Genomic DNA, 25445 nt, shown 5'->3' with positions numbered 1-25445 from the left:
TCTGTCATAATTGCTGTTCAGCAGTGCATTTACATTGTACTACAGCCATTTACGGGGTGTATTAATAGGAAAGATACTTACGTATGTCCCATTAGCCATTCTGCGTTGATTTTACATAGTTTTTTTTTGTGGGTGGTGTATTAATAGGAATAAAAAGGGAAAAATATATATCATAATTACCGTTCAGCAGTGAAGTTACAATGTACTACAACCATTTACGTGGTGTATTAAAAGGAAATATACGTATGTCCCATTAGCCGTTCTGCGGTGAATTGTGATTGTTATATTTATTTTTTTGGGGTGTAGAAATAGAATAAAAAAGGAAAAAATATATGTCATAAGTGGTGTTCAGCGGTGAAGTTCCATTGTACTACCGCCATTTATGTGGTGTAGAAAAGGGAAATATACATACGATCCATTAGCCGTTCTGCTGTGAATTGTGATTGTTATATTTCTTCATCTAGCGGTCGTGTCTTGACCAGCAACCCAGCGGTGCTTGAATGGTTGACTTGGTCTTCGGCTTCGTCGCAAGTGACATCAGACCAGCCAAGAGTTGGGGGGTTCCTCTGAAACAATGCTTACTTGGCATGGCCTGGGAGCAGGCCCTGTGCCCCCACCTGTCCTGAACCTTCCTTTCTCATTTTCAGTTTCCTCAGCACGAGAAGTATTATATGCCATAGGCTCAGCTTCAGCGAGGGCAAGCTACTAGAGGACAGTCAGCAGCTACTGCCCAGCCAAGATCTGGAGGAGACATCCGCTGCTTCCTCCGGTAAGCGGGCAAGTAATGATAATGAGAGTTGTGTGGGAGATGATGTTGTGAGCGGTCAGGCTCCTGGCCCTGAGACCATTGAGGGGGACATCAGTGATGTGTACACAGTGGCAGATGATGACGATGATGTAGACAATAGCACTTGGGAGCCAGGTGAAGAAGGGACTTCATCATCATTAGGAGAAGAGGGAGGCAGCTTGAATGTGAGGCAGCGGCTTAGCCAGTAGGGTGGCAGCGTGGCTGTGAGTCAGTAGAGTGGCAGCAGTGGGAGGTCGGGAGCCAAACGTGCCAGGGGTAGGCCATCCACTTCGCAGAAGCCTACCGGCCAGGTAGGTACCGGTGCAGGGGTTCACAGAGGCAGTGGTAGCAGGCAGTAAGCGCAGAGTGTTGGGGAGAAAATGACATACTCGGTAGTGTATGTCTAGGCCGCCGGAGGAGGTGAACATGGCCATTTGCCATATTTGTGGGCAGAAGGTGAAGCGTTGTCAAGGTACCAATGTTGGCACCACGACCCTGTGTCAACACATGCAACATAACTATAAAGTGGCTTCGGAGAACCGTGGCTCCAATGTGGTGGTCCAGCCTGCCGCAGCAGCCACTGGGTATTGCAGAGGTTGCTGCGGCAGGCTGGACCACCACATTGGACCACCTCTGCATCACCCAGTGGCATGAACCCAATTTCATGCATTCAAGGCTCCACCACTTCCGCCAAAGGGAGCTGTCTGTCCTTCCCATCATCTGCTGGTCCTGATGCTCCTTCTCCTACTCCTCGTCAGTCATTCCATCTGCAATCGATCACCGAAGCGATAGCCAAGAGACGACAGTATGCGTGCACTCATCCAACGGCGCAGAAGCTGAATGTGCTCCTGGCCAATTTGCTGGTGCTGCAGTGCCTCCCTTTCCAAGTGGTAAACTCTGCACCTTTCAGAGAACTGATGGATTGTGCCAAGCCGAGGTGGAGACTCCCAAGCCGTCATTTTTTTGCCAAAAAGTCAGTACCAGCCCTGCACACATATGTAGAACAGAAGGTGGGCCAGTCCTTGATCCTGTCGGTGTCTGCCAAAGTGCACGGCAGTGCCGACGTGTGGAGCTGTAACTATGGGCAAGGACAATATATGTCCTTTACGGCCCACTGGGTGAATGTGGTTCCTGCACAGCCACAACAGCAACTTGGCCAGGTGATGCCGCTTCCGCCACCACGTTCTCACGCTGTTGGTCCTGTGACAATTTCCGCCTCTGCCTCCTCATCCTCCACCGTGTCGTCAGCCTCCACTGCAGGGACAATTCACAGTGCCCCTCCAGCATACCACATGTGCAGGGCACGGCAGTGTCATGCTGTCCTGCACCTTGTTTGCCTGGGTAAACGGAGTCACACAGGGGAGGAACTGCTCTGCGTCCTCCATCAAGAAATCAAATCCTGGCTTTCTCCTCTACAACTCAAAATCGGGACCATGGTGACCAACAACTGGCGTCAGCGCTGCGTCAAGGAGGGCTGAGCCATGCACCCTGCATGGCGCAAGTGTTCAATCAGGTTGTAAAGCTGTTCCTGAAGTCTTCACCCCATCTGCAAGACATCCTGAAAATGGCCAGGAAACTTTGCATGCACTTCATCTACTTGTACACCACAAAGCACACCCTCCTTGAGCTGCAGTGGCAGAACAGCATTCCCCAACATAGGCTGATATGCGACGTTTCCACCCGTTGGAATTCTACCCTCCATATGTTGGACCGATTATATGAACATAGAAAGGCCATAATCGATTTCTTGATGATACAAGCGGACAGAGGTACTTCCCTGTGTAACTTCGATGTTAGCCAGTGGCAGCTCATGCGTGACACCTGCTGTTTGCTCGGGTCCTTTGAGTAGGTCACTTTATTTGTCAGTCGCCAGGACTACGGAATGAACAACATCATTCCACTGATTCATGTCCTGGAACAGATGCTGCTAAATCTGGCTGGCCAGGAGACAGGAGACGTGCCGATTACATCTCACAGCCACATAAGCCCTGTGGGGGCTGAACTAGAGGAGGAAGAGGACGACATTCAAGCACAAGCAACGTGTAAAGAAATGGGTGGTTTTGCTACACAGGTGACAGGAGAGGAGGAGCAGGGGGAGCAGGACCAGCCACAGGAGCTACAGGGTGATGAGAAAGACGAGGCAGAGGACCCAGACACACCGTGGCAGTATGCAGTGGAGATGGTGGCAGAGAGTCCCTCCGAGTCACTGGCGCAAATGGCCCGATGCATGCTCACTTGCTTGCGTAGTGACATCCGAATTGTCACCCCTTGGCAGAGGGATGACTACTGGGTCTCCACCATATTAGACCATCGCTAACGGTTGTAAATGGGGGCCTTTTTTACACTCGCTGAGAAGGTGGACAAACTGAGCTACTATCGAGATATCCTATGTAGTCATTTGGCTGCTGCCTATGTGCGCCATCGCCAATCCTCACGCAGGTCTAACTAGGGGAGCCCTCTACACTCACGTTCCACTGTCATGGGGGGTAGGGGGAGGAGCAGTACCCGCTCCATCAGCAGCTACTGAAGAAACTACTCACCAGCAGCAGCAGCTAAACATAGAGCAGAACCTGAACCAGCAGGTTGTGGCATACTTGGAGTGAACCCTGCCACCCCACATCCAAGATTCCCTGGACTACTGGGCAGCCAAACTCGATTTGTGGCCGCAACTGGCCGAGTTTTCCCTGGTCCAGCTTTCATGTCCGGCCAGCAGTGTGGCAGCAGAGCGGGTGTTTACAAACCTTTTCAGAAATGAATCAGGAGTGGATCGGCGAGGATTTTCAAACACTAGTGCCTGATGTGTCAGAATAGATCTCCATGGTGCCACACCAATACTTTGACAATAGACCTATTTCTTCTGGCTACCTGCTTCAGCTACTATTCTGCCAGCTGCCTCCTGCCTGATGCCACACCTGCTGCCAGGTGCTTCTACTGCCAGCCACCATCTTCAGAAATATACTGGTATTGCACCCCACCTCCCCACTCTGTCACTGGGTCACTCACTGCTGCTGCCACATCACCACTTTGTAGTCTCCTCGTGCTGCTGCCACCTCCCCACTATGTCACTGGGCCACTCTGTGGTCTCCTCATGCTGCTGCCACATCACTACTCTGTGGCTCCTCATGCTGCTTCCACATCACTACTATGTGGTCTCCTCATGCTGCTGCCACCTCACCATTCTGTCATTGGGCCACTCTGTGTACTTCTCATGCTGTTCCCACCCTCCCCATCCATGACTGGGCCACTATTTTGCCTTTTTTGGTCTGGTTGACATCATCATTTATTTGACCCTTCTTCTGATCTGTCAGAAGGAAGGAAAAATGAGATGCACAACAGAACCTCTCTATGTAGCAGCTGTAAGGCCTGTATGACATGGTCCATATTTTGCATCAGAATTGGCTTATGATTTGGTAGCCAAAAGCAGGAGTGGGTACAAAAGACATGCAAATATTCCATTCACGTGTCATCTCTGTTTTGGATCCACTCCTGTTTTTTTTTTTTTTTGTTTACTGACCAAATGCTGACCGAGGGAAGGTGGATGCTCAACAGACAGGATATGTTTTTTGGAGGTTATTGGTCTGACGGATCAGAGTAAGGGTCTGTAGACATCTAAGTAGAATCAGCTGACGACGGTGTAAAAGGAGTGCGCTTCTTCTTTATGCTAACATCGACCTGTAAGGCTGAGTTCACACTTGAGTTATTTGGTCCGTTTTGGCCCCATAACTGCCCAAATAAGTGAAGTGTGCAGTGATTCTAAGAGTGACGCCTGTCATCTGCGTGTCATACTGACTCACAGTATTGTTTCACTACCACAGCAGACTGCGTGTTACTGCAAGGCACAGTGTTCTATACCACTATACAGTCTCGGATCAGATAGATTCTTTTCAGAAAATTCGGCGAACCAACCAAATCGAATTTTGGAGAACTTCATCTCTAATGATAACCATATAGGAAATAAGAATTAAGAGGAATATGGAGAATCCTAAAATGATACCATCTACAATTATTAGAAGTTCAAGTCTTACTGCCTCCATAGGGCATGGCTTTAGTATGGATGACATATGAGAAGAGAAATGAGAATTGCTGAATGATATTTTGAGATTAGTAGAGAATACATTATTTCATTTAGCACACCAAAGGCTGAGGGAGGAGTCAACAAGTCTTTGGGTTCATAAAAAGCATAAAGTGCAATGGGGCACAAATGGCCCTATATCAGTCATAGGCCATAGTTGCAAGTATGAAAAATTCTGTCCCAATGTAAAACACTAGAGATGAGCAAATTTCTAAAAAATTTGATTCTGATGGTTCGCTGAATTTACTCAAAAGATTTGATTCGATCCAAATTAATTTGTGACGAATAGCAATAAAAAACAGCTATTTCCTGGCCGCTGAGAGCCTGTATATTGGTGCAGAACACTGTGCATTGCAGAAACACGCATAATGAGTCTGCTGTGCTGATGAAACAGTACTGGCACACAGATGACAGCTGTCACTCTTAGAATCACTTCACACTTATTTGATCAGTCACAGGTCCAAAACTGACCAAATAACTCAAGTGTGAACTCAGCCTTACAGGTCAATGCTAGCGACAGATATTAAGAACTGTGCAGTGGCCCAAGATTGTACTATAGAGTGAAAGAGCGCACTCCTTTTACATCGTCGCCAACTGATTCCACATAGATTTCCACAGAACCTGCTGAGACAAGTAGTGCCCCTCTGACAGAGTATAGAGGGTGTCAGGAGTAAGTTTGTATTGATGTCACTGTTTATTTTTCCCTTCTTCTCATCCGTCATAAGACCAACCCCAAAAAAACGGATCCTGTCTTTTGAGCATCCTTCTTCACTTGGTCAGTAGTCCATCAGTATTGCTAAAGCCAAAAATAAAACAGGAGTGGATCCAAAACAGAGATGACACGTGAATAGAATATCTGCATGTCTTCTGTGTTTTGTTTATTCCAATAAGTTTTTATTGAGTTTTTCAGAGGTTTTATAAAAGAAACAACAATACACAAAACATAAATAGAGACAGTACCTCTGTACAGAGATAGATTGTGTTTGATCACAGATTATGCAGAATGTCAGGTGTTATCAATAAAGCGGAGGTTTAAAAGATAGACATTCATATGGCTTTGCAGTACATTTTTCTGTTAAGTGTTGCGTATGGTTTCTCAGTAGTGATGAGCGGCAGGTGCAATATTCGAATTCGCGATATTTTGAGAATATTTTGTAGAATATTCGTCATATATTCGCAAATTTGAAAATGCAAGATTTTTTTCTTGATCGAAAAAAATCGGCAATGTAATATTTGCGTAACGCACATGAAATACAGGCGTGGGTCACTATAGCTACATTTTTCAAGCTGCTAGAAGTTTTCTGAGACTGGAGAAAATGGTTGGCCCGGCAGAACATTACAATAGCTTTATATGCAGATAGAGTGCTCCAATATATTTGCAATTGCGAAATCAGCACTAATGATGCAAATATTTTGGCGCAATACGTGCAACTTCACATTTTAACAGGTCTGACTACTTATTAGTGATTGGTGCACTAAGTATTGTTGTGAACTTGTGACATCACAGCACTATGTATGTATGAACCTACACTATATGACTATCTAACCTACACTGACTATCTCCCACTAACTATCTGTATTATATATATATGAACTAACTAACTAAATAACTAACTAAGGGCTCTTTCACACTTGCGTTCTTTTCTTCCGGCATAGAGTTCCATCGTCGGGGCTCTATGGCAGAAGAATCCTGATCAGGATTATCCCCATGCATTCTGAATGGAGAGAAATCCGTTCAGGATGCATCAGGATGTCTTCAGTTCCGGACCGGAACGTTTTTTGGCCGGAGAAAATACCGCAGCATGCTGCGCTTTTTGCTCCGGCCAAAAATCCTGAACACTTGCCGCAAGGCCGGATCTGGAATTAATGCCCATTGAAGGGCATTAATCCGGATCCGGCCTTAAGCTAAACGTCGTTTCGGCGCATCGCCGGATCTGACGTTTAGCTTTTTCTGAATGGTTACCATGGCTACCGGGACGCTAAAGTCCTGGCAGCCATGGTAAAGTGTAGTGGGGAGCAGTATACTTACCATCCGTGCGGCTCCCCGGGCGCTTCAGAGTGACGTCAGGGCGCCCCACGCGCATGGGTGACGTGATCACATGGATCACGTCATCCATCTGGAAGTTGTATAAACCGCAAAGTGATGCAGTATGGGAAGGGATTTAAAGGAATGCAATCGGTGCAACTACATGACAGCTGAGAGAGGCTAATGAGATGAGAAAATGAAAGCAAAACAAAAGGAACCTCAAGGAGGAGGTTCTGAAGGACGCCTGTCAGAGCTTCTCAGATGTCTGGTGGTGACAGTACCCCTCCTTCTACGAGTGGACTCCGGACACTCAGAGCCCACCTTCTCAGGATGGGACCTATGGAAAGCCCTGATGAGACGAGTGGCCTTAATGTCTGTCACTGGGACCCACATCCTCTTCTCAGGACAATAACCCTCCCAATGAACGAGGTACTGGAGAGAACCGCGGACAACACGAGAATTCACAATCCTAGAGACCTGAAATTCAAGATTACCATCAACCACAATCGGAGGAGGAGGCAAATACGAGGGTACAATGGGTTGGACATAAGGTTTTAATAAGGACTTATGAAAAACATTATGGATCTTCCAAGTCTGAGGAAGATCAAGACGGTAGGCAACAAGATTGATGACGGACAAGATTTTGTAAGGCCCAATAAACTTAGGACCTAACTTCCAGGAGGGAACCTTCAATTTGATATTCTTAGTAGACAACCATACCAGATCACCAACATTCAGGTCCGGACCAGGCACACGTCTCTTATCCACCACACGCTTATATCTCTCACTCATGCTCTTTAGATTATCCTGAATCTTTTGCCAAATCGATGGCAAAGATGAGGAGAATCTGTCCTCATCAGGTAAACCAGAAGACCCCTCTCCAGAGAATGTCCCAAACTGCGGATGAAACCCATATGCACCAAAAAATGGTGACTTATCAGAGGACTCCTGACGACGGTTATTTAAAGCAAACTCAGCAAGGGACAAAAAAGAACACCAATCCTCCTGATTCTCCGCCACAAAACAGCGCAGATATGTCTCCAGATTCTGATTGACGCGCTCTGTCTGACCATTCGACTGCGGGTGGAAAGCAGAAGAGAATGACAACCGAACCCCCAAGCGAGAACAGAAAGCCTTCCAGAATCTGGAAACAAACTGTGTGCCCCTATCAGAGACTATGTCTGAAGGAATACCATGCAATTTGACAATATGATCAATAAATGCCTGCGCCAGCGTCTTAGCATTGGGCAAGCCAGGAAAAGGAATTAAATGCACCATTTTGCTAAAACGGTCCACCACCACCAGAATCACAGTCTTCCCCGAGGAATGAGGCAGGTCCGTAATGATTGAAGTCCATGGACAGATGTGTCCAAGGACGGGAAGGAATGGGTAACGGAAGGAGAGGACCTGATGGCCGTGAATGAGGGACTTTGGCACGAGCGCAGGTTTCGCAGGCTGCCACAAAACCCTCAACCGACTTACGAAGCGCCGGCCACCAGAATCTCCGAGCGATGAGATCCACTGTGGCTCTTGCCCCCGGGTGCCCAGCAAGGACAGTATCGTGGTGCTCCTTAAAAATCCTGTGTCTTAAAGCGAGAGGCACAAACAACCTCCCAGGAGGACAAAGATCCGGAGCCTCTGACTGGGCTACCTGAACCTCTGCCTCCAATTCAGGATAAAGAGCAGAAACCACCACACCTTCAGCCAAAATGGGACCCGGGTCTTCAAAATTCCCACCTCCCGGAAAACAACGTGACAGGGCATCCGCCTTCACATTCTTAACCCCAGGGCGGAAGGTGACAACAAAATTAAACCTTGAAAAGAACAAAGACCATCTGGCCTGTCTCGGGTTCAGACGCTTGGCTGACTCCAAGTAGGCCAAATTCTTATGGTCAGTAAACACGGTAATAGGGTGTCTGGCTCCCTCTAGCCAATGGCGCCATTCCTCAAAAGCTAACTTGATAGCCAACAACTCCCTATCTCCCACATCGTAATTTCTCTCTGCGGAGGAGAGTTTCTTCGAGAAAAAGGCACACGGTCGCCATTTGGCAGGAGAGGGACCCTGAGACAAGACCGCACCCACACCCACCTCAGAAGCATCAACCTCAACTATGAAGGGTAGAGAAATATCAGGTTGTACCAAGATAGGAGCGGAAGCAAAACTCTCCTTGATATTAGAAAAGGCCTTACGCGCCTCTACCGACCAGGAGGAAAAATCTCCCCCCTTTCTAGTCATATCAGTGAGTGGTTTAACAACAGAGGAATAATTCAAAATAAACTTCCTGTAATAATTGGCAAAACCCAGAAAACGCATCATCGCCTTCTGATTCTCAGGAAGCTCCCACTCGAGCACAGCGCCGACCTTCTCGGGGTCCATGCGAAAACCAGAAGCGGAGAGAAGACACCCCAGAAATTGAATTTCTGGAACCGCAAACACACATTTTTCCAGTTTAGCGTACAATTTATTCTCCCGCAGGATGAGCAAGACCTGACGTAAATGTTCCTTATGAGTTTTGAAATCAGGAGAAAAAATCAAAATGTCATCCAGATACACTAATACAAATTTCCCCATTAAATGATAAAAAATGCTGTTCACAAAATGCTGAAAAACGGCTGGAGCATTCATCAAACCAAAAGGCATAACCAAATTCTCAAAATGGCCCTCAGGGGTATTAAAGGCCGTCTTCCATTCCTCTTAGATCTAATTTGGAAAAAACTTTAGCCCCCACAATCTGGTTAAACAGGTCCGGGATCAGAGGAAGCGGATAAGGGTCACGAATTGTGATACTGTTCAGCTCCCTGAAATCCAGACATGGTCTTAAAGAACCATCTTTTTTCTTAACAAAGAAAAAAACAGCGGCCACAGGTGACTTCGAGGGTCGTATGTGTCCCTGGGGTGAGATTAATAGGGCAATCGTACTCCCTGTGAGGGGGCAATTCCTGAACAGCACTCTCAGAAAACACATCCGAAAATTCAGAGAGAAAAGATGGTACAGTCTTAGTAGAAACCTCTGAAACAGATGTCGTGTGGCAATTCTCTCTGCAAAAGTCACTCCAACCATTTATTTGTCTCGCTTGCCAATCAATGGTGGGGTTATGTTTAATGAGCCAGGGTAGCCCCAACACTAGAGGAGTAGGCAACCCGTTTAGGATGAAACATGACACATCCTCAACATGAGTATCACTCACAATCAAACAGATATTGTGAACTATGCCCTTTAACGATTTCTGAGAAAGTGGAACGGAATCAATAGCAAAAACAGGTATATGCTTTCCCAAAGTGCATACCTGGAAACTATGAGTTATAGCAAATTGATTATCAATAGGATTGACAGCTGCTCCACTATCTACAAAAATCTCACAAAAAATATTCTTGCTCTCTAGCGCCACCCTGGCAGGTAGGACAAAACGGGAACTACAAGCAAACGGAAAACCTTCAATTTCCGCATCAACCTTGCCAATAGTAACAGATGGAACGTTTTTAGAGGATTTTTTCTTTTTGTTTCTTTATTACGTTCAAAAAACTGCCTGAATCTCCTAGAGGGACAAACATTTGCCAAATGATTTATACCTGCACAACAGAAATAAACCTTCCCATGAGAGCTGAATCCTCTATTGTCAGAGGCAAGCAAACCCAGCTGCATGGGCCCCTGCTCAGAAGGGATTGAGAGCGACTGAGACCTCTGTGCACTGAATGAGACCGCCGCACTGTCCTTGGACTGAGTATGACAGGAAGGAGTGATCTCTCCTCTCTCTCTAAGACGCCTGTCAATACGAACGGCCCGAGACATGGCAGAGTCCAAGGAGGTAGGTCTCTCATGAAAAGCAAATGCATCTTTCAATCCCTCTGAAAGACCATGGCAAAATTGACTTCGTAGTGCAGCATCATTCCAACCAGTATCAGCTGCCCATCTCCGAAATTCTGAGCAGTATATCTCTGTAAATTGTTTACCCTGGCATAAAAGACGTAGTCTAGACTCAGCCAGAGCAATACGATCCGGATCATCATATATCTGACCCAGGGCTAAAAAAAATTCATCCACTGAACGGAGGGGCCGTGCCCCCACCGGCAGCGAAAAAGCCCAAGACTGAGCGTTATCCCTGAGCAGCGAGATGATGATCCCCACCCTCCGCTGCTTATCACCAGAGTAATGGGGAAGTAAGCAAAAATGGAGTTTGCAAGCCTCTCTAAAACGAACAAAATTCTCACTACCCCCGGAGAACGTATCCGGAAGCGAGATCTTAGGCTCAGAACAAACTCCATGAACGCAAGCAGAAACGGTCACCTCAAACTGAGAGACAGTTTTCCGGAGATCTTCTACCTCCAGTGAAAGACCCTGCATGCGGTCAATCAAGGTTGAAACCGGATTCATGCTTAAGATGGTTTTGGCGGTTTATAATGTCACGGAAGGTGTATAGCAAACTAGAAGACACAAAATGAAGATCCGGCTGACTCGATCCAAAACTAAGGAACCAAAGGGATAGCCCTGCACCAGACCTGGCTCTCTCCCTAACTGCTCAGCCTATGCAAAATTCTCAATGGTAGAAGATCGCATATCCTCGTACCTCGACTGAATAACCCCTGAACACCCTATAATAGTGAGGGGACACGACCACCGGCTCCCTACACTTGATACGGAGGGAGTCAGGGTCTCCTGGGATCCAGCAAACAGGAAAATACAAATGAATGAACAAAACTTATCTGTAGAAGACTCAGTAGTAGCATCCAGCATGCATATACTCCAGGAAGTTGTATAAACCGCAAAGTGATGCAGTATGGGAAGGGATTCAAAGGGATGCAATCAGTGCAACTACATGACAGCTGAGAGAGGCTAACGAGATGAGAAAATGAAAGCAAAACAAAAGGAACCTCAAGGAGGAGGTTCTGAAGGACGTCTGTCAGAGCTTCTCAGATGTCTGGTGGTGACACTCGATTGCAGGGAGGGCGTGTTGGTTAATATAGTCGACAAGGTTTATGACTCTCCATGCGTTGTCAGTAATTTGTCTTCTGCAAACAAATCCCACCTGATCAGGTGCCACCAACTCGGGGATAATGGGGGCCAATCTGTTATCCAGAATCTTTGCATATACCTTAAGATCAGTTTTTAATAATGAGATGGGACGAAAGTTTTGGGGGACATGAGGCGCCTTCCCAGGTTTGGGCAGGGTTACAATGGTAGCATTCAACATTTCTGCTTGGAAGTCGCCCTCGGTCATGGCACGAGACAGGGTTGCATGACGATCAGGGAGTAGTGTAGGGAGAAATGTCTTATAGAAGGAGTTAGGGAGTCCATCTGGACCTGGGCTCTTATTGTCTTATTGCCAGGGAGGGATATAATGGCTTTTTCAATTCTTCTTGGGTCAGTGGCATGATAATGGAGTTTATGGTTGATTGGTTTAAACAGGGGAGATTCAGTTTGTCCAGAAAGGCATCTATTGTATCCTGTGAGACAGTTGTAGTGGCAGGATCATCTCTGAGTTTGTATAGGGCAGAATAAAATGACATGAATTGGTTTCCCAGAGCCTTGGGCTTATATATTTTATTTACCATGATGTAAAAACTTTGACGCTATGTAAGTTAGACAACCTGGGACCCCTTAAGAGTCAGCAATCAACCATAGTAGACATCTCTGAACAGATAGAAAATTAGAAACATGAAATCTAACATAGGAAGGTCCATAGAAGCAAGAATTCCTCAAAAGTTAGGTCTAGAAATAAAAAACAGAAACAGAAACAAAAGCAGTATTAGCGGCATGAATAGCCGCCTACAGCATCTGGGGTGGAAGTCCAGCAATAGTTACCAAGTCACGATGGAATGAGCAGTTCCACCGCACTGTTGGTTAAAGTCTTAACGGTTCTTCTTCCTTCTTGGGACCACCAGGTGCCATTCTTGATCCTCATTCTGATGAGTGAGAATGAGTGTAGGTCGGGCACCAGACGAGGCCAATGGTATGTTCCATGATTGTAAGAGCTCTTTCCCTTCCTCCAATGTGCGGATAGTGAAGTATTCTCCATTTTTCGAATTAGGATTTTAACAGGATACCCGCAACGGTATTGAATAGTGTGGTCTCGCAATGCCAGTATGATGGGGGTTAGGTGGCAGCGTAGTTGGAGGGTAACTGCTGATAGGTCTGCAAAGAGCTTCACAGATTGGTATGGGGCTGATAGTTTCCCCAGTTTTCTTGCAGCTGCTAGAGTGGCCTCTTTAATATGGAAGAAGTGTATTCTTGCCAATACATCTCTCTGGGCTGTAGGTGTTTAGGTTTGACTACACGTTGAGCTCTATCTATAGTAAAGTGCAGAGAAATCCAGTAAAAGTACAGACATAATGTCCACTATGTATTTTTGAAGCTCTGAAGGTTGTATAACCTCGGAGATTCCGCTGAACTTTATATTGTTCTAAATCCGCTAGCTTGGATATTAAATATTCCACATCATCTGTTAGAGCATTGTGAGCATCAATCAGGTGATTGTGTGAAGAGTCAAAGTCCCCCATTTTAGATTCCACATGTCTCATTTTACCATCTAATTCCTTCACAGTGGATTGGATTGGGGATATAAGCTGTGTCAGGTTGGCTGACATGGAGGTGCTAAACGCCATCAGAATCTCCTTTAATAAGTTACCTAATGCTGGCTGCTCCGAGGTTTGGAATTTCTGCAGGGATTCCACCAGTATGCTGCAGTCTGGTTCGTTAGGTAAGTCTCAGCAGCATGACCTCTGCTTTGATGGGCTGGCCGTCAGAGTCTGCGGGAGAGAAGGCATCTGTACGGCATACATATTAGGACATCATCAGACATCATCCACAACTCCATCCTCCGTCAGGCAAAACTCCATCAGACCTCAGACAAAACTCCGTCCTCCCTCATCCAAAACTCTGTCTTCCCTCAGACATCAGCCAAAACTCCATCAGACCTCAGACATTAGCCAAAACTCCGTCGTCCCTCATCCAAAACTCCGTCGTCCCTCATCCAAAACTCTGTCGTCCCTCATCCAAAACTCAGTCGTCCCTCAGCCAAAACTTAGTCGTCCCTCAGCCAAAACTCCGCCGTCCCTCAGCCAAAACTCTGTCGTCCCTCAGCCAAAACTCTGTCGTCCCTCAGCCAAAACTCTGTCAGACATCAGCCAAAACTCTGTCAGACATCAGCCAAAACTCCGTCAGACATCAGCCAAAACTCCGTCGTCCCTCAGCCAAAACTCCGTCATCCATCAGCCAAAACTCCGTCGGACATCAGCCAAAACTCAGTCAGACATCAGCCAAAACTCTGTTAGACATCAGCCAAAACTCCGTCCTCCCTAACTCAAAATATGCCCTACTACACACACTCTTCACCTAACAGAGCTGCTAGCTGCTGGAGAGGCAAAGGACCTATGATGATGTCATGACCATGTGACGAGTCACGTGTGTGGGAGGGGTCAGATGTGCACAGCAGCTGGTAGAGTGTACAGAACTGTAGCCATCAAATAGAGCTCTGTACTAGAGATGTGTGTGTAACCTGCATGTAGCAGTGTTGTGTATTGTGTAGCAGAGCTGTATGTGTAACCTGCATGTAGCAGAGCTGTGTACTGTGTAGCAGAGCTGTATGTGTAACCTGCATGTAGCAGTGCTGTGTACTGTGTAGTAGAGCTGTATGTGTAACTTGCATGTAGCAGAGCTGTGGTGTCCACACCTGTCAGAGGAGGCGATCGCAAACAGAAGCTTCTAAGTAGGGAAACATATTGGATGTTCATCCTTGACACTTGCATACCAAAGGGTTTGAACAGAAAACATGATTTAACTCTGCAGTATATGTAGTGCATCAACATGTTTATATGTGGTCTCTGAGTGTGCAATTCTGTGAAGCACTGCGTCCCCACCCACGTGCTCCAGGGAGGATCTCCTAATCTTGGAACACCTGGGTCTGGGACACAGTCTCCAATTAACTAAGAAGGAGGAGTAACCCATTTGTGTGGTATATAAAGTATTTGTTTTTAGTACACTTTTGTATTGTCTTGAAGAAGGGCTTAATACCACAGCCCGAAACGCGTCACAATCTTGTGTCTCTCCATGTGACATCTTTGTTGGATTTTATTACAAGCCGAATAAAGAAAACTTTTTATATGCTGAAGCTGGAATCAACCTTTCTCTTTGTTCTTGGACTTATCAAGTGTGGCTAGGTTCAAGCCACTTCCCTTTCCGTGCTTCAGGCAGGTGACCAGAGGTGAGAGCTGCTAAAATCCTTTCCCTTATCGTGTAGCAGTGCTGTATGTGTACCCTGCATGTAGCAGAGCTGTGTACTGTGTAGCAGAGCTGTATTTGCAACCTGCATGTAGCAGAGCTGTATGTGTAACCTGCATGTAGCAGAGCTGTGTACTGTGTAGCAGAGCTGTATGTGTAACCTGCATGTAGCAGTGCTGTGTACTGTGTAGCAGAGCTGTATGTGTAACCTGCATGTAGCAGAGCTGTGTACTGTGTAGCAGAGCTGTATGTGTAACCTGCATGTAGCAGAGCTGTATGTGTAACCTGCATGTAGCAGAGCTGTATGTGTAACCTGCATGTATGTCACTACCTGAGCTTTGAGACGTTCTTACAGCTCTGTTTCTCCACCCCTGTGATGATGTCACTACTAGAGCTTGGAGGAGTTCTCACTGCTCTGTTTCTCTGCCCCTGGGATGAAGTCTTTACTTTCTGTTTCCTTCCTCCCAGCTGTTCCTCCTGTGTTTGATTTCTCTGCCTTTAAATCACCCCTCCTCCTTTGTAGGGTGTGGATTATATTTCTCATTTGAGTTGTAGCTCTTGCTTTAGTATCTTCACTTGTATGCTATCATTTCACTGGACCTGTGTTCTGCTGCAGCAAGTACTCCGGATATTGCCAGCTGTCTTTGGATCCGTCTTCACTGCTGCTGCAGCTCCTTCAGCTAAGTGTGCAGACATTGTAGTGTATCTGTGTGTTTTCTGACTGGATCCGAGGCGACCACGGTTCCCTCCATATACTGAGCAGGGCACCGGTGGCCGTGCCCCTTCCACTATTGTAGGGGTTACAGTGGTCATCAGTCTTAGGTACGCGGGCATGCCTCGTTCCACCATTTGGATCCGGGCATGTGCTTAGCAGCATAGGGAGAGCTTTGAGGGTCTGGCAGGGGTCACCCTTTATCCTCCCTAGTTTGGGTCCGGTCAGTAGCTCTATTTACTGTGTATGCTCTTGTTGCTCACATACAGCCATGACAATGTAGCAGAGCTGTGTACTGTGTAGCAGAGCTGGATGTATAACCTGCATGTAGCAGTGCTGTGTACTGTGTAGCAGGGCTGTATGTGTAACCTGCATGTAGCAGAGCTGTATGTGTAACCTGCATGTAGCAGTGCTGTGTACTGTGTAGCAGATCTGTATGTGTACCCTGCATGTAGCAGAGCTGTGTACTGTGTAGCAGAGCTGTATGTGTAACCTGCATGTAGCAGAGCTGTGTACTGTGTATATAGAGCAGTGTGTCTAACCGCATGTAGCAGGGCTGTGTACTGTGTTACAGAGATGTGTGTGCAACCTGGGAACTATAAAAAAGTGTAAAAAAATTAATAAACATAAAAATTCAGATTACCCCCCTTTTCCCAAAATGAAAATAAAAGAACTAAAAAAATACACATCATGGGTTTCGCAATGTGTAAAAACACCCATTGTATAAAAATATATTCCCCATACGTCAAACAGCAAAACAGAAAAAAAAAGAGTCCAAATGTCCGATTCGCCATTTTTGGTCGCTTCATTTGCTACAAAAATTTAAGTAAAAAGTGATCAAAAAGTCTTAAACACCCCAGAATGGTATCAGTGAAAAGTTCAGATTGCCCCGCAAATAATGAGCCCCCACCCAGCTCCGTACACATAATTGCAAAAAAGTTATAGGGCTCAAAATATGGCGACAAAAAAATAAATCAGATTTTTATTTTATTTTTTTAGCACTATTAAAACGCAAGAAAAACTATACATATAAGGTATCGCCGGATTCGATCTGACCTGTAGAATAAAAGTAACCAGTCAGTTTTATCGCACATCGAATGTCGTAAATAAAAATCCTGTAAAACTGTGGTGGAATTGCTTTTTTATTTTCAACAGGAAGAATGGGCAGTTTTACCATCTGAGAAAATAAAGAGCCTCATCCACAACTACCACAAAATACTTCAAGCTGTCATTGATGTTAAAGGGGGCAATACATGGTATTAAGAGCTGGGGTGTGTAACTTCTGATCAGGGTCATTTGGGGAGTTTGTGTTGTGATTATGATTTATAAAGAGTAAACACAGTTGTTTGACATAAATGGCTTCAGCCGACCACTAACCATGAGCGAGAGTTAAAGGGGTATTCTCATCTTAATGATCACTGATAAATCTGTTAATGATTTGACAGTGATCATTTTTCTAAATAAATTTTATTACCCAATTCCCACCCTTTTTTTAGAAAATAAGTCACCTCTTACCTGATGTTGTCTTTGGTCTCCCCTGGTTACGGCCACCTCTCCTGTCAAATCCCGCCGGGCCGCGCAATGTCCTGAACACGCATGCCACCGCGCATGCGCCATGATGACTTCTTCCTGGCCAGTATAGTACAGAGCCGCGAACGCGCACGCCGATTCTGTACTATACAGGCCAGGAATAAGTCACCATGGCACATGCGTGGCGGCGTGCGCGTTCAGGATATTGAGCGGCCCGGCCGGGAGAAAATCTTCAGTCTTCTGCGCAAGCACGGCCCGGCCGGGAGAAGAATCCAGGAAGTGAACGTTGCGCTCAAGAAAGGCAAGTATGAAAAGGGAAGATGAGAATACCCCTTTAAGAAATCATAAATTCTGCAAGGGTATGTAAACTTATCAGCACAACTGTAAGTAGCTGTGTGATATAAATCTGTGGAATATGGGAAGCATAAGAGGATGTGCACCATAAATCCCCTCTTTGTAAGGCCTCTTGCACATGGCCGCTGTGTGCCTGTGGTTGTATTGTGGACCACATACGGCAGTTCCACAATACACAGGGCACCAGCCGTGTGCATCCCGCATCCGTGATGTCGACCCATTCACTTGAACGGAACGGAAAAACGGATCGGATCCCCATAGAAGCACTACCGAGTGCTTCCGTGGTGTTTCTGGCCGTGCCTCCGCACAGCAAAAAAGTAGAACATGCTCACGGACCTATTCAAGTTGAATAGGTCTGGATCTGTCCCGGCTGCTGCACGCACCTTGCCCGTGCATTGGGGACTGCAAATTGCTGTCCCTAATGCACGGAATGGACCAACAACGTTTATGTGCAAGAGGCCTAACTCTTGTGATCTAGTTTTGTGTGAAGCGGCATATATGCATTCATGTTGCATGTATTTATTAATTAGGGCTACCAATTCTGAGTAACTCGGAGTGACAGGAGATTTCCAGAATCTGATTTATTTTTTTGGTCGCCATATTTTAACCCCTATAACTTTTTTGTAATTATGTGTACGGAGCTGGGTGGGGCTAATTTTTTGCAGGGCAATCTGAACTTTTCACTGATACCATTCTGGGGTGTTTAAGACTTTTTGATCACTTTTTATAAAAAAAAATTGTAGCAAATGAAGGGACCAAAAACGACGAATCGGACATTTGGACTCTTTTTTTTTCTGTTTTGCTGTTTGCCGTATGGGGAATATATTTTTATACAATGGGTGTTTTTACACATTGCGACACCCATGATGTGTATTTTTTCAGTTCTTTTATTTTCATTTTGGGAAAAGGGGGGTGATCTAATTATTATTATTTTTTTTACACTTTTTTATAGTTCCCAGGTTACACACACATCTCTGTAACACAGTACACAGCTCTGCTACATGCAGGTTACACACACATCTCTGTAACACAGTACACATCTCTGCTACACAGTACACAGTACTGCTACCTGCAGGTTACACATACAGCTCTGCTACACAGTACACAGCTCTGCTACATGCAAGTTACACATACAGCTCTGCTACACAGTAAACAGCAATGCTACATGCAGGTTACACATACAGCTCTGCTACACAGTACACAGCTCTGCTACATGCAGGTTACACACACATCTCTGTAACACAGTACACATCTCTGCTACACAGTACACAGCACTGCTACCTGCAGGTTACACATACAGCTCTGCTACACAGTTCACAGCTCTGCTACATGCAAGTTACACATACAGCTCTGCTACACAGTAAACAGCAATGCTACATGCAGGTTACACATACAGCTCTGCTACACAGTACACAGCTCTGCTACATGCAGGTTACAAATACAGCTCTGCTACACAGTACACAGCTCTGCTACATGCAGGTTACACATACAGCTCTGCTACATGCAGGTTACACATACAGCTCTGCTACACAGTACACAGCACTGCTACATGCAGGTTACACATACAGCTCTGCTACATGCAGGTTACACATACAGCTCTGCTGCACAGTACACAGCACTGCTACATGCAGGTTAGACATACAGCACTGCTACACAGTACACAGTTCTGCTACATGCAGGTTACACATACAGCTCTGCTACATGCAGGTTACACATACAGCTCTGCTACACAGTACACAGCTCTGCTACATGCAGGTTACACATACAGCTCTGCTACACAGTACACAGCACTGCTACATGCAGGTTACACATACAGCCCTGCTACACAGTACACAGCTCTGCTACATGCAGGTTACACATACAGCTCTGCTACATGCAGGTTACACATACAGCACTGCTACACTGTACACAGCTCTGCTACATGCAGGTTACACATACAGCACTGCTACACAGTACACAGCTCTGCTACGTGCAAGTTACACATACAGCCTGCTACACAGTACACAGCACTGCTACATGCAGGTTACACATACAGCTCTGCTACACAGTACACAGCTCTGCTACATGCAGGTTACACATACAGCTCTGCTACACAGTACACAGCACTGCTACATGCATGTTACACATACAGCCCTGCTACACAGTGCACAGCTCTGCTACATGCAGGTTACACATACAGCTCTGCTACAAGCAGGTTACACATATAGCACTGCTACACTGTACACAGCTCTGCTACATGCAGGTTACACATACAGCTCTTCTACACAGTACACAGCTCTGCTACGTGCAAGTTACACATACAGCTCTGCTACACAGTACACAGCACTGCTACATGCAGGTTACACATACAGCTCTGCTACACAGTACACAGCTCTGCTACATGCAGGTTACACATACAGCTCTGCTACACATTACACAGCTCCCCTACATGCAGGTTACACATATTGCTCTGCTACATAGTACACATCTCTGCTACATGCAGGTTACACATACAGCCTGCTACACAGTACACAACTCTGCTACATGCAGGTTACACATACAGCCCTGCTAAATGCAGATTACACATACAACCCTGCTACACAGTACACAGCTCTGCTACATGCAGGTTACAAATACAGCTCTGCTACATGCAGGTTACACATACAGCTCTGCTACACAGTACACAGCACTGCCACATGCAGGTTACACATACAGCACTGCTACATGCAGGTTACACATACAGCTCTCCTACACAGTACACAGCACTGCTACATGCAGGTTATACATACAGCTCTGCTACACAGTACACAGCTCTGCTACATGCAGGTTACACATACAGCTCTGCTACATGCAGGTTACACATACAGCTCTGCTACATGCAGGTTACACATACAGCTCTGCTACACAGTACACAGCTCTGCTACATGCAGGTTACACATACAGCTCTGCAACACAGTACACAGTACTGCTACATGCAGGTTGCACATACAGCCCTGCTACACAGTACAGAGCTCTGCTACATGCAGGTTACACATACAGCTCTGCTACATGCAGGTTACACATACAGCACTGCTACACTGTACACAGCTCTGCTACATGCAGGGTACACATACAGCTCTGCTACACAGTACACAGCTCTGCTACGTGCAAGTAACACATACAGCTCTGCTACACAGTACACAGCACTGCTACATGCAGGTTACACATACAGCTCTGCTACACAGTACACAGCTCTGCTACATGCAGGTTACACATACAGCTCTGCTACACAGTACACAGCTCTGCTACATGCAGGTTACACATACAGCTCTGCTAGACAGTACACAGCTCTGCTACATGCAGGTTACACATACAGCTCTGCTACATAGTACACAACACTGCTACATGCAGGTTGCACACACATCTCTAGTACAGAGCTCCATTTGATGGCTACAGTTCTGTACACTCTACCAGCTGCTGTGCACATCTGACCCCTCCCACACACGTGACTCGTCACATGGTCATGATATCATCATAGGTCCTTTGCCTCTCCAGCAGCTAGCAGCTCTGTTAGGTGAAGAGTGTGTGTAGTAGGGCATATTTTGAGTTAGTGAGGACGGAGTTTTGGCTGATGTCTGACGGAGTTTTGGCTGATGTCTGACGGAGTTTTGGCTGAGGGACGACGAAGTTTTGGCTGATGTCTGACTGAGTTTTGGCTGATGTCTGACAGAGTTTTGGCTGATGTCTGACGGAGTTTTGGCTGAGGGACGACAGAGTTTTGGCTGAGGGACGACAGAGTTTTGGCTGAGGGACGACAGAGTTTTGGCTCAGGGACGACTGAGTTTTGGCTGATGTCTGAGGTCTGATGGAGTTTTGGCTGATGTCTGAGGGAGGACAGAGTTTTGGATGAGGGAGGACGGAGTTTTGTCTGAGGTCTGATGGAGTTTTGGATGAGGGAGGACGGAGTTTTGTCTAAAGTCTGAGGTAGGAGGGAGTTTTGCCTGACGAATGATGGAGTTGTGAATGATGTCTGACGATGTCCTAATATGTATGCCGTACATCTGAGACTGAGGCCAAAGTCTGTCTCCACCAGTGGATCATACCTAATTTTCGGCAAAGGCACTGGGGAAAGGTGCAGAGAGGCTGTGGAGGCTTGTAGATTGTTGCCCGGTGAAGCAGGCAGAGAACTGGGGCCCCACTGATGGGTCTGCATCGGGCTGGTGCTGGAAGGAAAGGAGCGTGCACTGGTCTCAGCGCCATCTTTGTTATGCTCCTGTTGGAAGAAGAAATCCAACTTGAAATCACTGACAAGCTTATAGTGGTATACGTTCCACCATCAAAAATATAATTCACTGTAGTAAGGAACGCTATAGGGATTAGATAAAACTAATACTTTATTAAATTTACAAAAAGTGTAAGGAAAGGAACCCTTCTGACTATATAAAATTCTAAGAGCCCAGATCTATCCACGGATCCTGAGGCGGATCGAGGTATTACATGGAAAACCACGATCAGCGGTACCACTCAGGTGTGGATAAGGTCACCAAGAAATCCACTTCAGGTGCACTACTAATGGTTACAAAACCACGCCAGCCGGCTGTAGTAATCTGACACAACCAAAAGTGCCCACCGTGGCACGGACAACGTGCTCAGCTCAAACACCCAGTCTAGATGGCCCTAGACTAAATTAACAAACTAATCCATTGATAAACATCTACACATTGGGTCCGACCGGGATCAAGAACCACCTGTTCATGGATATGAACCAGATGTCTGATTATCGGCCCTGTGAGCACGAATCAAGGGACACTAACTACCTGGGTGTGAGCAAAAAACTTGAGTGCACCTGTTCACATACTACAGAGGGCTGGATTGACGCAGACGTCTTCTGTTGTGTGAGCGAAAATCAAGCAAAGATTCAAAAACATGGGTTTGCCCCCACTGATCGCTCAACGCGCTTCGCCATGTTTGGCTCGTCAGGAGCATAAAATGTGGGTAGAAGGACAAACAAACAAGTCAGCTGCTAACCTCCGTGACAGAGGCAACAGCTATCAGAGTGGCCGTACCCGGCCGCAAGGACACGCGCTACCCAACTCTAAGATGAAAATATAGAGCGGAGCAGAATATATTGTATCCTCATTTGAATAAAACCAAAAGCACTCCCCATAGTAGTATGAGACCAACTACATGCATCGGAACTCAAAGAAAATATACAAAATAGTTATACTCATTGAGTCCCTGCGGTTGGAGTGTGTGCAAGCAGTAAATCCACTGTGTCTCTTTTTGTAACAATTGCTTGTCAAAGTCGCCTCCTCTTGGAGATCTTCTCACCACCCCTATGGCCTGAAATTTCATCACATCCTCATTGCCACCGTGTAAGGTGGATGTAGGTCTCACAATCGGGGTGTCGGCACCCTTGCGGATGTCATTAAGATGCTCTGTGATTCTTCTGCAGAATTCCCTAAAGGTTTTCCCCACATACTGTTTTCCACAAATACACGTGGCCAAATATACCAAAGCTCTAGTCCTAGAATTGACAAAGGATCTGATGGTGAACGTTTGCTCTGTTACACTGCAGGTGAATGTAGCACCTAACTGAACAGCAGAGAACGCCACACATCCTCCACATCGGAAGGTCTCTTTGAGGTTGGTACTCAGCCAAGTGGTTGTAGTGGGGGCTTGAAAGAAACTGTGGACCAGACGATCTCTTAGATTGCGTCCACGTCGGTACGTTATCAGAGGTGTATCTCCTACCAGATGACCAATGTCGGGGTCAGATTTTAAAATACCCCAATAACTGGTGAGTAATTCTCTTACCGTATCGTGTGCCTCGTCATAAGTGGCCACAATGCACAATTGTTCATGCCCAGATGGCCCTGATTTGGGTGTCAACAAAGTGTCACGATTCAAGGCCAAAGAGTGTTGATAGGCCTTGGCTAACACGTGTTGTGGGTATCCCCTACTTTTGAATCTTGACTGCAGATCATTAGAGGCAGCCCTAAAGTCAGACATCGTAGAACAATTTCGCCTTACCCTAAGGTATTTTCCTTTGGGGATTCCTCTCTTGAAGGGCAAGAAATCCAACTTGCCTTGTGCTTTGTGGCTTCTTTTCCCTCTCGACATCATGGGCGTAGGTTTGTAAAGTTCAGGAGTGAAATTAGGGTCAGAGAGGTTGCTTTAGCAAGCTTTGCTGGTTCTCGTCGCTGCAGTGGAGATGGAGCTCAGGAATTATGCTGCCATTTTCCTCGGCTGCCTAGCCATTCCCTCGTCTTCTGTGTTTTGTACCCACTCCTGCTTTTGGCTTCCAAATCATGATCCAATCCTGATGCAAAATAGGGACCGCATTATACAGGCCTTACAGCTGCTACATAGAAAGGATCCATCGTGTGTCTCATTTTTCCATCCTTCTGACAGATCAGAAGAAAGGTAAAATAAATCATGATGTCAACAAGGTCAAACAGGGACAATAGCGACCCAGTGACAGTGTGGTGAGGTGGCAACAGCATGAGGAGTCATCACAGTGGTTCAGAGACAGAGAGGTGGGGTGGCAACAGCATGAGGAGTCAACACAGTGGCCTAGTGACATAGTGGTGAGGTGGCAACAGCATGAGGAAGATATTGGGCTACCAGGATATTGTCATCCATTAAACAAGGCATGGACTAGCGGGGCAGGGATGTAATATTACCACTTTACAAAGCGTTGGTGTGGCCTTATCTGGAATATGCAGTTCAGTTCTGGGCACCAGTCCATAGAAAGGACGCTCTGCAGCCTGAAAAAGTACAGAGGAGAGCGACTAAACTGATAAGAGGCATGAATAAAGATTAAAAGAATTACATTTATTTAGTCTTGAGAAGAGATGTCTAAGGGGGATATGATTAACCTATACAAATATATAAATGGGCTGTACAAAAAATATGGTGAAAAACTGTTCCATGCCAAATGCCCTCAAAAGACAAGGGAGCACTGCCTCCGACTGGAGAAGAAAAAGTTCTGTCTCCAGAAGCGTCAAAACTTCTTTACTGTAAGAACTGTGAATCTGTGGAAAAGACTTCCTCTGGACGTGGTCACAGCAGGAACAGTGAACAGTTTTAAAAAGGGTTTAGACGAATACTTAAAAGTAAATGACATTAATGCTTATGAAAACATGTAGAAATCTGAGTCTCACTTCCTTCTGGGATTCATGTCCCTACCTATCCCTTGGTTGAACTTGATGGACTTATGTCTTTTTTCAACCGTATTAACTATGTAACTATGAGGAGTTAACACAGTGGCTCAGTGAAAGAGTGGTGAGGTGGCAACAGCATGAAATGTACACATAGTGGCCCAGTTACAGAGTGGTGAGGGTGGCAATAGCATGAGGAGTCAACACAGTGGCCTAGTAGCAGGTACTGGGTGTACTTTTATATAGTATCAGACTGCAATTTCACCCCAAAAGCAAGGATGAATGGAAGTACTTTTATTAGTGTTGAGCGAGCATGCTCAGCCGAACACCAGTTCGTCTCGAGCATCGCGATGCTCGACACATCACAGTGTTCAGCCGAATACCTCGTGTGCTCGAGTTAGTGTATTTAAATCTAATTTAGCTTCTATTTCTGAAAAGTTTCTGCTGGGATTTAAACTCACAACCTTCTACATTAGAGGGAAGGACTTTAACCACTCAGCTTTAAATCTGAATGATAAACTGTGTCAGAAAAACCTCATAGTAGTTTGTCAGAAAAAAAATGGGAAAAGTTGTCTTTTGCCAAGATATTTCTCTCACCCAGCATGGGTATATGTAAAATGACACCCC

General features: G+C 46.0%; 1 long non-coding RNA gene across 1 annotated transcript; it reads left to right on the top strand.

Moving 5' to 3' along the window:
• Positions 1-2732: 2732 nt before the first annotated feature.
• On the top strand, positions 2733-25208 carry LOC120987232. The gene is made up of 3 exons (XR_005775961.1): positions 2733-2744; positions 9008-9018; positions 25108-25208. It is a non-coding gene; the product is annotated as an uncharacterized LOC120987232 (long non-coding RNA).
• Positions 25209-25445: the final 237 nt, after the last annotated feature.

Source organism: Bufo bufo, chromosome 1 (genome assembly GCF_905171765.1).
Source record: "Bufo bufo chromosome 1, aBufBuf1.1, whole genome shotgun sequence".
Taxonomy (NCBI): domain Eukaryota; kingdom Metazoa; phylum Chordata; class Amphibia; order Anura; family Bufonidae; genus Bufo; species Bufo bufo.
The sequence above is the reverse complement of the archived record's forward strand: the minus strand, read 5'-3'. Positions and strand labels throughout refer to the sequence as shown.